Source organism: Tamandua tetradactyla, chromosome 2 (genome assembly GCF_023851605.1).
Source record: "Tamandua tetradactyla isolate mTamTet1 chromosome 2, mTamTet1.pri, whole genome shotgun sequence".
Taxonomy (NCBI): Eukaryota; Metazoa; Chordata; class Mammalia; order Pilosa; family Myrmecophagidae; genus Tamandua; species Tamandua tetradactyla.
In genome coordinates this window covers 30,017,085-30,032,592 of record NC_135328.1, presented here as the reverse complement: position 1 = coordinate 30,032,592, position 15,508 = coordinate 30,017,085, and the positions used below count along the sequence as shown (strand labels likewise).

General features: G+C 38.3%; 1 long non-coding RNA gene across 2 annotated transcripts in view; it reads right to left on the bottom strand.

Annotated features, from left to right (window-relative positions):
* LOC143667465 (uncharacterized) overlaps positions 1-15,508 on the bottom strand; it is a 76,725-nt gene that overhangs the window by 20,510 nt on the left and 40,707 nt on the right. Inside the window, exon 3 of one of the 2 annotated variants that reach the window (XR_013168048.1) lies at positions 7,793-8,072. The exons of the other annotated variant lie outside the window; for it this stretch is intronic. This is a non-coding gene — a long non-coding RNA (uncharacterized LOC143667465). Of the gene's footprint in view, positions 1-7,792; positions 8,073-15,508 lie in introns of those variants that run through there. 2 annotated transcript variants of the gene reach the window in all.

Sequence of the window (15,508 nt, the reverse complement as noted above, 5' to 3'; positions counted from 1 at the left end):
GGGCGGGTGGCGTGGTTCAGATGTGTGAGGTGTGGGGAGAGTTGTCCGTGGTGGGGCGGGAGTGGCACAGGTGAGTGTAAAATGTTTTAGCATGTGGCTTGGCTTACTTCCTGGCCCCTGTCTCCCTGTCCCTGCACTCCTGATGGCTCCAGGCTTAGGCTGCCCTATGTGGTGCAGAAGCCCCTTCCAGGCCACTTACACCCTGGAATCGCTGTCCAAGTCGCCTTCCCATCCCTTCTCTAGCTGTTTCCTGGAGCAGGGGAGAACTCGACCTATCCTATTCTGCCATCTTCCCAGAACTCTGAATTGTTATATTTTTAATAGCCTAATAATACATTAGATCCTTAACTGTTGTTTATTTGACCATTGTTCCATTTTTGGACCTTTAGTTTTATTTCCCATTTCCTTACTCTAGCTCTTTTTAATACATTGTACCCAATAGCTTTATACATAGTTTTCTTAGATTAATTGCCCAAGAGTGGGAACATTAATTTGAAAGTAATACCATTTGGTTTCGATGTGATTAAAAAAGCTTGTTTTTTTAAAAAAATTGAACTTTTTAGATTATAAAAGTAATATGTGTTTATTGTTTTTTCTGCATATTTTCTATAGTAAAAACCTTGCTGGGTATAGTTAGCATCCTGCACTCATTCTTTATTATATTTCAAGTCTGTTCAGTAGCTGTGCCCTGCTACAGTGAATACCTTTGCTGCAAGACTTATTTTGCGTTTTAGATGAATTCTTTAGAGTAGATTCCCAGTAACAGAATATACTGCCTCAAAAGGCAGAGATGGCTTTTGTGACTAGTGATATAAATGATTAAATTATTTCCAAAAGAATGGCAATAATGCATCCTCTTACCAACAGAGTTTGAGAAAGAATTTAAAGACAGAAACTATTGTGTGTGAAATATGTATTTGCAGAACTTGAAAAATGACTAGAGCAGTGGAAAGTTTTAATAATCATTAGTCCTGAATGACAGGAATGAAATTGCCTTGACCTCACTGGTGTTATGTTTTTCTCTCTGCTGTGGTGACATCCATACTCATCTGTGGCTTTCTGTTATAGCAGACAATATCTCTTGTGGGATTTTCCTTAGTCCTATGCCCTGTGAATGCACAAAGGGTAATATGTCATACAAAGTTTTGATTTTAACTATATTCACCTTATCAACTGATGGTGGAAGATTCCTTGTTTGTATACTTCTGCGAAATAACTGGTTAATTACCAGAAAATCGAATGAGCACTCTAAAAAAAGGGTAGCAAAGAAGTAAAACCTAAATCGTATTTATACTTGTACTTGTTTAGTGTGTAGTTGATCCCCATAACCTTTATTTTCTTGCAGATGCTATTGGTGTTGCAGTCAGGGACCAACTTTGTGTTTATTATGTCCTATGGGGAAATGAAGTGAGCTCCTTTAAGAAGCTCACTTCATTATTGGAAGTAATTACTAGAGGTAATCACATGTAATATAATTCAATTTGACATTCAATTAGTGATCACTGGGGATACAAAGATGAGTAAGATGCAGGCCCTGTCTACAAAGAATTCTAACCATCAGGTGGGAAATAAATTATTGTGTGATAAATGCAATGTCAAAAATTAGTTCCCTGTTAATTTCCCAATTGAATATAATTAAATTTAAATAAACACAGGACTTAAATGTGGAAAAAGAGAGCAAGAGAGAGAAAGCAGAGAACAAGACCTCAATTTACAGGTTAGGATACACACCTCATGCTTCTATCCATGTATTATAAAAGGACCACACGTTTCCCAGTCCTTCCTGGTAGTTGACACAATCCCCTGTTTGAGCTACAGAACCTGTGGGGATAAGGACTAATGAGGGGCACAATTTGATTCTTCATGATCCTGAGGGGAGAGAGGATTTTTGTCTCATGATTCCTCAGCCACGAATTGTTTTAATGTAATGAGCAATGTCTGCAAACACAGTCTTTACAATGAATATAGCAGTGGGGCTCATGGATTTTTTTGTTTGTTTTTGTAATAGTGTTGCTCAATATAAGTTGAGGGCATGATGCCAAAGCATATCTCAGAAAAATAATTCTATGGGAGCCAAAGCAGGACAGTTCAAACAGATAACTTGCTGATGTGGCTCTGTCAATTGAATGGAATGGGTGGACTGGATACCTTTCAGAACATTGCCTATGAATATAATTTCTCTCCAAAGAGTCTTTTTGATAAGTACTGAGTACCCATGAGTTCAAGTTTTTACAGTCTGACAATGCAGCCTTTCTTTGGGTTGGTTATATGCAGATCCATGTACTTTACCAGATCAAGGTATTGGGGCTAAGAGACTACCCATAGGCCTGTTAAGGAATCTTTTCATTTCAAGAAGTAGAGGAAGAGAAATGAAGACCCCAACATTTTATGCCTTTGGCCAGAGTTTGTGGAACTGGCAGCTTGTGTGATAAATGAATTTCCCTGCCCCCCACCTGCCACGCATTTTCTTTGCACAAAGTTTGAAAAGACATCCTAGGTAGGGAGGTGATAGGAACCTAGTGTGAGCCTGGTTCCTGTATCTTGCAAGTTTAGTGTCTGTTTTCACTAGGCACTTTGTGTGTGTATCCTATCTGCTTGGTTCCCGGGGGCATCTTTGTTGCCCCGGACAGGGTTTGGACAGTGTGTATACATTTCAAAGGCAGCATAGAAGAGTTTGTGATTAACCTGGGCGGGAGGGGGGTCAAAAAAGGCATCACTGAAGGATGCTTCTGAGGCTGGGACTGAAAGGAAGAGTACATGTTTGCCAGGCATACAGTTTGCTTGAGGGAAGGTATTCCAGGTAGAGCCCAATCCATGTGAAAAGTCAATGGTGTGGCTGGGCATTCTGTGCTAGGGGAGTTCTGAGTAGATCCAAAGTTTTGGGGCTTAATGAGCAAGGTGGGTCATAGCTCAAGTAGCTGAAAGACTCAGTACACTGTGCTTGAGGATGTTGGAGTTTCAGGCTTTGGGAAACAATGAGAGGGTTTAAAACAGAGTGTTGGCATGCTAGATTTGTGTTGCTGGAAGATTATTCTGCACATGGCTAAGAGGAATGCTTGCAGAGGAAGGGACTGGAATATTCTAGGATGATAATTAGGTACCTGAATAAAATCAATGACAGAGGGTTTGGAGAGAAGAAGGCTGATGTGAATGGTATTTCGGAGGAAGACTTGACACAACTTAGCAATCGAGTAGACATGGTAAAGCAGAGAGAGGAAGGAGTAGTGGTTTTCCTGTAAACCAGGATTCATGGCTCAAGGAATCAAGGGATGGAAGTGTGAGTGACACCACTCACTATTGCCCCTAGTGATCCACTAGGGAAATTTTTGCTTCCTGTTTCTGCAACCTCAAGCCCTGCTGGTCTACTGGGCTTAATTCCAAAAGAAAGAGTGCTTCCACCAGGAGATACATTAAGAAGATTCAATTGAACTGGAAGTTAAGACTGCCACCCAGTTATTGTGGGCTTCTCATGTCTCTGAATCAATAAGCAAAGAAGGGAATTACTCTACTGGTTAGGGTGATTGCTCCTATCAAGGGGAAATAAGACTGTAACTACATAATGGGGATAAAGAAGAGTTTACCTGGAAAACAGGAGATCCCCTAGGGTGTTAGCACTACTATGCCTGGTGATTAAAATCAATGGAAAGGTGTAACAACCCAAACCAGGCACACCTACCCATGGCCCAGAAACTTCAGGTTTGGGTTATCCCACCAGACGAAGAACCACAGCCAGCTGAAGTGCTTGCTGAGGGTAAAGGAAATATGACATAGGTGGTGGAAGATAGTAGTTATAAATACAAACTATGCACATATAACCAGTTGTGGAAATGAGGAATGTAATGATTATGAATATTTCTTGCTTGTTTTGTTGTAAACTTGAATATGTACATAAAGCAAATATCATTGTTTCTAATTTATCTTATCCATTTATCGTATGATTTAAGTTGTATTAGTGTCATATCATAGTACTTATGTTATAGAATATCATGTTTAAGATTAACTATTGCCCAAAGACTTGCACCGTATTCTGAGGAGAGTTAGTACGTTTCTAGTTGTACGCAGGACTGCTGTTCTTTTTCCTTAGAGATTAAGTATGATTTAAGAATAATGGTATGGCTGCCTAGTTGACAAGGAGTGGTCTGTGATAGTTAAGTTCATGTGTAAACTTGACCAGATTATGGTGTCCAACCTGTTTGTTACTATGAAGACATTTCTTGGACTTAAATCATCAATAAGTTGATTGCATCTATGGCTGATTACATCTACAGTCAACTGAGGAGATTGCCTTCAAGAATGAGAGAAGTCATTGTTGTTTAAAGTTGAAGACTTTAAAAGGAGAAGTGGTGATTTTAGCCATTGGAAGAGAGAATTTCTATCTCTAGCCAGTCAGCTTCTTCTGTGGAATTCCTCGGAAACCATTAGAGTTCCCAGCTTGCAGCTTGTCCTTCAGAATTTGGATTGCCCATTCCCGCAGTCACATGAGACAATTTTTATGAAAATCTCATAATATTTACTACAATTACTAAATATGTATGTGTGTATGTATATATGTGTGTGTATATATATATAATCTCCTGTTGGTTCTGTTTCCCTAGAGAACCCTGGCTAATACAGCCAGTGAGTCTCAACCTTAGCTTATATGATGAATCACTGGGGGAACTTTTTACTCCATTTCAGACTAACTGGATCAGTTTTTTAGGGAGAGGCCAGGGCAGTCACCTGGGGATTCTAACGTTGGATTCTAATCCTGGATGTTGAGAGGACTGGCGTAGGGTGAATGTGGTGGGTGAGCAAGAGAAGATATCGAAAGAATGACCCAGATCTTTGAAGTGGTGGATGGGAGAGAAGAGCAGAAGGGGAAGGCGGAACTTGGAGGGACTTTTTGCTTGTTATCCACTGATTTCTCCATACTGAACATGAAGATGGTGGACTCTCTTTCAGGGGATTAAAAGCTTAGAAGAAGTGCTGTCAGAAATGATAGCATTAATGGCTGCTACTGTGTGCTCAGTTGAGATTAGAATGTGTCGATTAGTAATGATACCCTCATCTTGTCCTGAAGTTTTCTCCAGGGACCTTCTGGAGCACAAAAGGAGTTGGTTTAGTTTAGGGTGCTAAAGAGCAGATTGGCAGGAAGGAATTGGGCGTGGGGGTAGAAGGATGGGAGTTCAGGCGACAGACTATAACATTTAGGCTGGACATTAAGAGAACAGAGGCTGGATATGGCTGATGAGCAAGAACAGTAGAGGGGCAGGAAGCTGGATCACTTGATGTTCAAGGGCAGATATTGTGTATGTGATAATAAACAGCTGTTTGGACATACAGTTCCAGTAAGAAAGGGGGATTTTGAAGTGTCATGGGGGCAATTCTGGGCGAGAAGAGGCTAAGCAGAGTAGTCAGTTGAGAAAATAACTGAGAGGTCAGACTGTTGGAGGAATGTTGCAATTGCCCTTGGTAATGACATGTGTGATGATTGAGTTGTTTGGAGGAGGACGTGAAGATTCAGGGGAATTAGTACATAACCTTTAAGGTCTCTTCCAGTCTCAAGATGGAATGAAATGGCATTTTTGAGTTACTGTTTGTTTTTATCTTTCTTTTGTTTTGGAATCAGATGAATAGAGCCACCTGAAAAGTAATGATTTAACAGTTCCATTTTTACTGATCCTCTTGTAATTGTAAATGTTTGACTGATTATGACCTCTTTACATGCCTTTGGAAGCCATTAATTCATGTTTTATGGAGTTCACAGAGGGCAAAATTGTGCATTGGCCAAAATATACTTTTCTATACATTGCTGATTTATCTTCACCAAGGAATTGGCTTCTAAAGCCTGTAATGGGTTTGAGAAGAGTTACTGAAGTTCTTTTTAAGGTAACATTAATTGGATTCTTCTTTTACCACATGATAAAAGTCATGGTTGTTACCATTTGAGGTTTGGAGTTTAACCGCTTTATTGTGGATTTGTTGGTCCTAGACATTTTCAGATTTAGTTTTGTGGCAGGATGTTTTGTCTGCAGTTTGCTTCTGTATTTGGAACTGGAAAGAGGTTTAGTTTTTTAAACTAGAACTCAAAAAATGGAAATAATTATACAAACACATTTTGTGTTCAGTGTTAGGATTTTCTCCTTTTTATATAAGGAAATAAATTTGGTCTTTATTCTGGAATGTAGAAATGACCCTTGATTTTGCTGTTGCAGCAACTGCAGATTATCAACTACTTTGATTTTGAGTTTAATTACTTGGGAAGAGCATTTTTTAAGTCACATAAAGCATACTATGAACATGAAGAAACTTGAAAACTGAAATTCTAAGAGTGAGACTTCAGAATTTACAGCCGAGCTACAGGCTGAATCCTTGGTTTGTTCTGTACAGGAATTCCCCTCTCAATTGCTTGGGGGTTTCCTTTCTTCTTTCTTCTCTTTCCTCATCTTCCTTTTCCTTTCCTCTCTTTTGGAACTGTCCTCCAAATTGAACTGTTTCTCAGCTTTTCACCATATAACTCCCAGATCAAAACTTAATATGGTTGCATAGTTACTTTAGCCCATTCGTTTCTCTAAATTCAGTCCCATTTTAATACCCTGCCCCTCTCCTCCTCCCACCACGTCTCAGACACTGTTCACTTTTTAGGGGGACAACCTTGGACTGGAGCTACAAGATGCAATCACCAGTGCCTGGTTCCAATTCCAGCTTTGCCATCAATGAAAACCAACACCAGATTGTACTAGTCATTTCATCTCTGCCTTCGGACCCTGCCCGGAGATTGAGAGCATGTGTATGTTGTATTTGTGTTTGTTAAAGCAGTAAAAATCTGGCAAGCATGGTGTAAGACCTTTGTTCTCACGTTGTACTGTGCATCACCAGCAAGGTGTGTGTTTAAAATGCAGAATCCTAAGCCCACCCACAGGAATTCTGATTTAGGAAATTAGAGAAGGGTCTAGGACTGCACATTAAACAAATAACTGGTGGACCACATTTTCTTTGAGAAACAGTGAGTGGATTTGGGGACTTCAATTTTTGCGATTTTCAGTCTGCTGGTAATAGAATTTTTCAAAGCTGAACCTATTTGTAATGGTTGTTTTATCAAACTGCAGCCTTTATTTCCTTATAGTGTTCTCTGGACACCTCATATTTTATCTGAAAGTTAAAATGAGACCAAGTGAGATGTTTAGCCATACTCTGGATTGGTCAGAACTCCCCAGAACTTCCCAACAGGACACTGTATTGCATTGCACAGGCCACCCTTTAAGAATAAAATGAGTAATCTGTAGTGTCCTCAGTAGAGGGAGGAAAGGAGTTGGAGAGGATGTGTAAAATAGGAATTATAAGAAAGAAGAAAGAACTACATAATTGACCCAATCTCTTTCTTCACCTGCCTCATAAACTTTGAGTGTTTGAAAGATAAGATTCAATTTGATTATAGAAGAGCAGATGGTGTCCCATGGATGGGCCTTTTCATCAGGATGATTTGAACTATATTTAAGAGAGAATTTCTAGTTGTGAGGTATCCAAGGACTTCATGTCTGGCCTTGTAAGGTAGTGAGTGTCCTGTCTGTGGAAGTGCTCCAGCAGATACAGGAAATGCAGAGGGGGATAAAAACATATAGATTTTAGCAGTAGAACTAGATGACCTCAGGAGTTTCCTTCCAATTGTGAGATGCTATAAATTTTATAATGATACAAATTTATCGATACAGTTTTAGGACACTATACAAGAATCTGAGGGTGAAATAAGACTAATTAAATTATAATTGGCTGAGTGATTACTAAAACGACATGCACACACTTACGCACACCAACGATAAATGTCAGGATGCTTTTGGGTCCTCTTTGAAGTTTATTATTTGCAGGTGTTACAGCTTTTCATTTTAGCTGGTAATGTTTCTAGAAGTGAAGCTCTCTCTTCAACTGTCTTTGATGATTTGATGTTTATACATTATGTCTGCTGTGAATTTGGAAAGCACTGAGAAAATCATTCCTTTAAAGATCACAGGAATACTGGACAGAATAAACTTAGCGTTTTCTCCTGGTATTTTGTGTTGTTCTCTGATGAGAGTTCAGCCTTCAGTGATCTGCTTCTGGGAAGGAGAAGGAAAGGCATGAAAATTTGTGTGAACTCAAGTAGGTGATATACAGTTTTTCCGTTGTTAGCTAACAGTAAATATTTAAAGTCACATGAAAGTATGTTGCCTATAGTATGACTTTTTATTCCTGAATATGTTGGAGATTAAAATCGGTGGTTTCTAGTTTAAGGATATTATACAAAAACCCCTCGTATATCAAATGTAGTTTTGATATCATTAATAGAAGTGGCAGTAGCCAAGCATTATTAGCGTTTGCCCTTTTTCTTAGTTGTGCTGGTCCTTTTCCCTAATCTTGAAAGACCTTAGTAAATATTAACCCCTTCCAAGTGCCAATGATTGTAAATTTTAATGTGTTTCCAGATAGGTGGTTTCAGCCTCCACCTTAATTTCCCGGTCCTTTTGCCTCCACTGCTCTGGTTCCCAAGAATCAAAATTAAGGCCAGATGTGTGTAAACATAGAGAAAACTGGCTCTCTTGTTCTCTCTCTCTCCCCAGATGTTAATGAAAGAAGGAAACCACAACACAAGGGACAGCCACTGTTACGTTCTTCCATGATTTCTGTCCATTCTCTCCCTGCAGTTCCTTTATGAGCTCTACCCATATTTTAGTTCTGGGCTTTGAAATGTTCACACTTTAAAGGCACCCTTTCCCATGATATTGTAAATCTCTGAAAATAGTCTATATAAATATATAAGGGTGCTGCATATTTCTTCTCTTTTTAAGCACCCGATTTAATGGATGAGCTAATGAAGAGAAGGCCACGTAGAATACAGAGAAGGTGTAGTCAGAGAGACACGAGGAGAACCCTAAGAGTGTGATGCAGTGACGGTGGTGTTACATCCGGTGTTCAGGCCGTATTGTTCAAGATGGAGAAATATGGTAGCGTCTAAGAAAGTTGTTGGATTTCCCACCAAGCCATGGACAATTCTCATAGTTGAATTACTTGGAGGAGACTAAATGAAGAATGAAGAGGCTTGTACTAGGCAGGCCCATGAAACCCTAGAAGTGCCCTATCCAAAGGAGGGACCTAAGGAAGGCTTCCTAGTACCTTCTGAGTTAAATATAAAATTCCATACAAGAGTTGTTTAAGGAGTCTGTAGGCATCTACAATTTGTTTGCAAAATTCCTATAGCTTATCAGTTCTGTTCTTTCTAGATCTTAGAACTCCTGATGCTTAGACTTCCTCTTTTTTGGTTCTGTATCTTGGCTCATGTGCCAGTTTGTCTTTACCAGAGGTGTTGATTTCTTTATGCTGCTTTGAACTGGTCTAGTGTCCTTTCTTTTCAGTCTGAAGAACTCCTTTTAGCATTGCCTGTAGGGCAGGTCTAGTGGTAAGTCCTTCAGCTTTCGTTTATCTGGGGATGTCTTAATCTCTCCCTCATTTCGAAAGAAAGTCTCATCCGTTGTAAAATTCTTGATTGGCAGTTGTTTTCTTTCAGCACTTGTCAACCCACTGCCTTCTTGCCTTCATGGTTTCTGATGAGAACTCGGCATTCAGTGGAATCAGGACGCCCTTGTACAAAGTTCTAGTTTGCTAGCTGCCAGAATGCAACACACCAGAGATGGATTGGCTTTCAATAAAAGGGGATTTATTTAGTTAACGTATAGCTCTTCAGGGGAAAGGCAGCTAACTTTCCACTGAGGTTCTTTCTTACGTGGGAAGGCACAGAATGGTCTCTGCTGGCCTCCTCTCCAGGCCTCTGGGTTCCAACAACTTTCCCCAGGGTGATTTCTTTCTGCATTCCCAAAGGCCTGGGCTGAGCTGTGAGTGCTAAAATGAGATATGCTGAGCTGCTTTGGCTGTGTTATGTTGAGCTCTCATTTAAGCACCAGTCAATTAAGTCAAACATCATTCATTGCAGCAGGCAGGCCTCCTAGCCGACTGCAGATGTAATCAGCAACAGATGAGGTTCACATGCCATTGGCTCATGTCCACAGCAACAGAACTAGGCACCTTTACCTGACCAAGTTGACACCTGAATCTAACTATCACATATATAATCCATCATTTTACTTTTGCGGCTTTCAGAAAGCTTTCCTTGTCCTTTGCATTCAATAGTGTGATCAGTATATGACAGGGTGCGTTTTACTTCATGTTTATGTTGTTTGTTGTTCTCTGGGCTTCTTTGATGTGCATATTCATGTTGCTTGCTAAATTTGGGAAGTTCTCTGTAATTATTTCTTTGAATATTCCTCTGCCTCTCTCTCTTTTTTCTTCTTTTGGGACTCCCATAATGCACATACTGATACATGTGATGTCCCAGAGGTATCTTTGGCTATTTTTGTCTTTTATACTTCTTTTTTGTTTCTATTCCTCAGCCTTATTCATTTAAAGTGTTTTGTCTTGAGTTCACTGATTCTTTCTTTTGCCAACTCCAAACTGTTGTTGAAACCCTTCTGGGAATTTTTCGTTTCAGTTATTGTGGTCTTTAACTCCAGTAGTTCTGTGTGGTGCCTTTTTAAAATTGCTTTCACTTTACTAAGATTCTTATATTGTTCTTTCATTTTTTTCCTGATATCCTTAAGTTCTTTCATCTCCTTCAGCATTTTTAAGATTGTTCTTTTAAAGTCTCTGTTTGTATGTCTATATTCTTTTTTTTATTAATTAAAAAAAAGATTAACTAATGCAACATTTAGAAATCATTCCATTCTACATATGCAATCAGTAATTCTTAATATCACATAGATGTATGATCACATTTCTTAGTACATTTGCATCGATTTAGAAAAAGAAATAGTAAGACAACAGAAAAAGAAATAAAATGATAATATAGAGAAAAAATAAAAATAAAAAATACAAAAAATATATATAAAAAAACACACAAACAAACAAAAAAAAACTATAGCTCAGATGCAGCTTCATTCAGTGTTTTAACATAATTACATTACAATTAGGTAGTATTGTGCTGTCCATTTTTGAGTTTTTGTATCTAGTCCTGTTGCACAGTCTGTATCCCTTCAGCTCCAATTACCCATTATCTTACCCTGTTTCTAACTCCTGATGGTCTCTGTTACCAATGACATATTCCAAGTTTATTCTCGAATGTCGGTTCACATCAGTGGAACCATACAGTATTTGTCCTTTAGTTTTTGGCTAGTCTCACTCAGCATAATGTTCTCTAGGTCCATCCATATTATTACATGCTTCATAATTTTATCCTGTCTTAAAGCTGCATAATATTCCATCGTATGTATATACCACAGTTTGTTTAGCCACTCGTCTGTTGATGGACATTTTGGCTGTTTCCATCTCTTTGCAATTGTAAATAATTCTGCTATAAACATTGGTGTGCAAATGTCCGTTTGTGTCTTTGCCCTTAAGTCCTTTGAGTAGATACCTAGCAATGGTATTGCCGGGTCGTATGGCAATTCTATATTCAGTTTTTTGAGGAACCGCCAAACTGCCTTCCACAGCGGTTGCACCATTTGACATTCCCATCAACAGTGGATGAGTGTGCCTCTTTCTCCGCATGCTCTCCAGCACTTGTCATTTTTTGTTTTGTTGATAATGGCCATTCTGGTGGGTATGAGATGATATCTCATTGTGGTTTTGATTTGCATTTCTCTAATGGCCAGGGACATTGAGCATCTCTTCATGTGCCTTTTGACCATTTGTATTTCCTCTTCTGAGAGGTGTCTGTTCAAGTCTTTTTCCCATTTTGTAATTGGGTTGGCTGTCTTTTTGCTGTTGAGTTGAACAATCTCTTTATAAATTCTGGATACTAGACCTTTATCTGATATGTCGTTTCCAAATATTGTCTCCCATTGTGTAGGCTGTCTTTCTACTTTCTTGATGAAGTTCTTTGATGCACAAAAGTGTTTAATTTTGAGGAGCTCCCATTTCTTTTTTTCTTTCTTCAGTGCTCTTGATTTAGATATAAGGTCCATAAAACCACCTCCAATTGTAAGATTCATAAGATATCTCCCTACATTTTCCTCTAACTGTTTTATGGTCTTAGACCTAATGTTTAGATCTTTGATCCATTTTGAGTTAACTTTTGTATAGGGTGTGAGATACGGGTCCTCTTCCATTCTTTTGCATATGGATATCCAGTTCTCTAGGCACCATTTATTGAAGAGACTGCTCTGTCCCAGGTGAGTTGGCTTGACTGCCTTATCAAAGATCAAATGTCCATAGATGAGAGGGTCTATATCTGAGCACTCTATTCGATTCCATTGGTCGATATATCTATCTTTATGCCAATACCATGCTGTTTTGACCACTGTGGCTTCATAATATGCCTTAAAGTCCGGCAGCTTGAGACTTCCAGCTTCGTTTTTTTCCCTCAAGATACTTTTAGCAATTCGGGGCACCCTACCCTTCCAGATAAATTTGCTTATTGGTTTTTCTATTTCTGAAAAATAAGTTGTTGGGATTTTGATTGGTATTGCATTGAATCTGTAAATCAATTTAGGTAGGATTGACATCTTAACTATATTTAGTCTTCCAATCCATGAACACGGTATGCCCTTCCATCTATTTGGGTCTTCTGTGATTTCTTTTAACAGTTTTTTGTAGTTTTCTTTGTATAGGTCTTTTGTCTCTTTAGTCAAATTTATTCCTAAGTACTTTATTCTTTTAGTTGCAATTGTAAATGGAATTCGTTTCTTGATTTCCCCCTCAGCTTGTTCATTGCTAGTGTATAGAAATGCTATGGATTTTTGAATGTTGATCTTGTAACCTGCTACTTTGCTGTACTCATTTATTAGCTCTAGTAGTTTTGTTGTGGATTTTTCCGGGTTTTCGACGTATAGTATCATATCGTCTGCAAACAGTGATAGTTTTACTTCTTCCTTTCCAATTTTGATGCCTTGTATTTCTTTTTCTTGTCTAATTGCTCTGGCTAGAACCTCCAACACGATGTTGAGTAATAGTGGTGATAATGGACATCCTTGTCTTGTTCCTGATCTTAGGGGGAAAGTTTTCAATTTTTCCCCATTGAGGATGATATTAGCTGTGGGTTTTTCATGTATTCCCTCTATCATTTTAAGGAAGTTCCCTTGTATTCCTATCCTTTGAAGTGTTTTCAACAGGAAAGGATGTTGAATCTTGTCAAATGCCTTCTCTGCATCAATTGAGATGATCATGTGATTTTTCTGCTTTGATTTGTTGATATGGTGTATTACATGAATTGATTTTCTTATGTTGAACCATCCTTGCATACCTGGGATGAATCCTACTTGGTCATGATGTAAAATTCTTTTAATGTGTTGCTGGATTGGATTTGCTAGAATTTTATTGAGGATTTTTGCATCTGTATTCATTAGAGAGATTGGTCTGTAGTTTTCTTTTTTTGTAATATCTTTGCCTGGTTTTGGTATGAGGGTGATGTTGGCCTCATAGAATGAATTAGGTAGCTTTCCCTCCACTTCAATTTTTTTGAAGAGTTGGTACTAATTCTTTCTGGAATGTTTGGTAGAATTCACATGTGAAGCCGTCTTGTCCTGAACTTTTCTTTTTGGGAAGCTTTGAGTGACTGATTCGATTTCTTTACTTGTGATTGGTTTGTTGAGGTCATCTATTTCTTCTTGAGTCAAAGTTGGTTGTTCATGCCTTTCTAGGAACTTTTCCATTTTATCTACATTGTTGTATTTATTAGCGTAAAGTTGTTCATAGTATCCTGTTATTACCTCCTTTATTTCTGTGAGGTCAGTGGTTATGTCTCCTTTTCCATTTCTGATCTTATTTATTTGCGTCCTCTCTCTTCTTCTTTTTGTCAATCTTGCTAAGGGCCCATCAATCTTATTCATTTTCTCATAGAACCAACTTCTGGTCTTATTGATTTTCTCTATTGTTTTCATGTTCTCAATTTCATTTACTTCTGCTCTAATCTTTGTTATTTCTTTCCTTTTACTTGCTTTGGGGTTAGTTTGCTGTTCTTTCTCCAGTTCTTCCAAGTGGACAGTTAATTCCCGAATTTTTGCCCTTTCTTCTTTTTTGATATAGGCATTTAGGGCAATAAATTCCCCTCTTAGCACTGCCTTTGCTGCGTCCCATAGGTTTTGATATGTTGTGTTTTCATTTTCATTCGCCTCGAGATATTTACTGATTTCTCTTGTAATTTCTTCCTTGACCCACTCATTGTTTAAGAGTGTGTTGTTGAGCCTCCACGTATTTGTGAATTTTCTGGCACTCTGCCTATTATTGATTTCCAACACTCCGAGAAAGTGTTGTGGATGATTTCAGTCTTTTAAAATTTGTTGAGATTTGCTTTGTGACCCAGCATATGGTCTATCTTTGAGAATGATCCATGAGCACTTGAGAAAAGGGTGTATCCTGCTGTTGTGGGGTGTAATGTCCTATAAATGTCTGTTAAGTCTAGCTCATTTATTGTAATATTCAAATTCTCTATTTCTTTATTGATCCTCTGTCTAGATGTTCTGTCCATTGATGAGAGTGGTGAATTGAAGTCTCCAACTATTATGGTATATGTGTCTATTTCCCTTTTCAGTGATTGCAGTGTATTCCTCATGTATTTTGGGGAATTCTGATTCGGTGCGTAAATATTTATGATTGTTATGTCTTCTTGTTTAATTGTTCCTTTTATTAGTAGATAGTATCCTTCTTTGTCTCTTTTAACTGTTTTACATTTGAAGTCTACTTTGTTGAATATTAGTATAGCTACTCCTGCTCTTTTCTGGTTGTTATTTGCATGAAATATCTTTTCCCAACCTTTCACTTTCAACCTATGTTTATCTTTGGTTCTAAGATGTGTTTCCTGTAGACAGCATATAGAAGGATCCTGTTTTTTAATCCATTCTGCCAGTCTATGTCTTTTGATTGGGGAATTCAGTCCATTAACATTTAGTGTTGTGACTGTTTGGGTAATACTTTCCTCTACCATTTTGCCTTTTGTATTATATATATCATATCTAATTTTCCTTCTTTCTACACTCTTCTCCATACCTCTCTCTTCTGTCTTTTCGTATCTGACTCTAGTGCTCCCTTTAGTATTTCTTGCAGAGCTGGTCTCTTGGTCACAAATTCTCTCAGTGACTTTTAGTCTGAAAATGTTTTAATTTCTCCCTCATTTCTGAAGGACAATTTTGCTGGATATAGAAGTCTTGGTTGGCAGTTTTTTTCTTTTAGTAATTTAAATATATCATCCCACTGTCTTCTAGCTTCCATGGTTTCTGCTGAGAAATCTACACATAATCTCATTGGGTTTCCCTTGTATGTGATGGATTGTTTTTCTCTTGCTGCTTTCAAGATCCTCTCTTTCTCTTTGACCTCTGACATTCTTACTAGTAAGTGTCTTGGAGAACGCCTATTTGGGTCTATTCTCTTTGGGGTGCACTGCACTTCTTGGATCTGTAATTTTAGGTCTTTCATAAGTGTTGGGAAATTTTCAGTGATAATTTCTTCCATTAGTTTTTCTCCTCCTTTTCCCTTCTCTTCTCCTTCTGGGACACCCACAACACATATATTT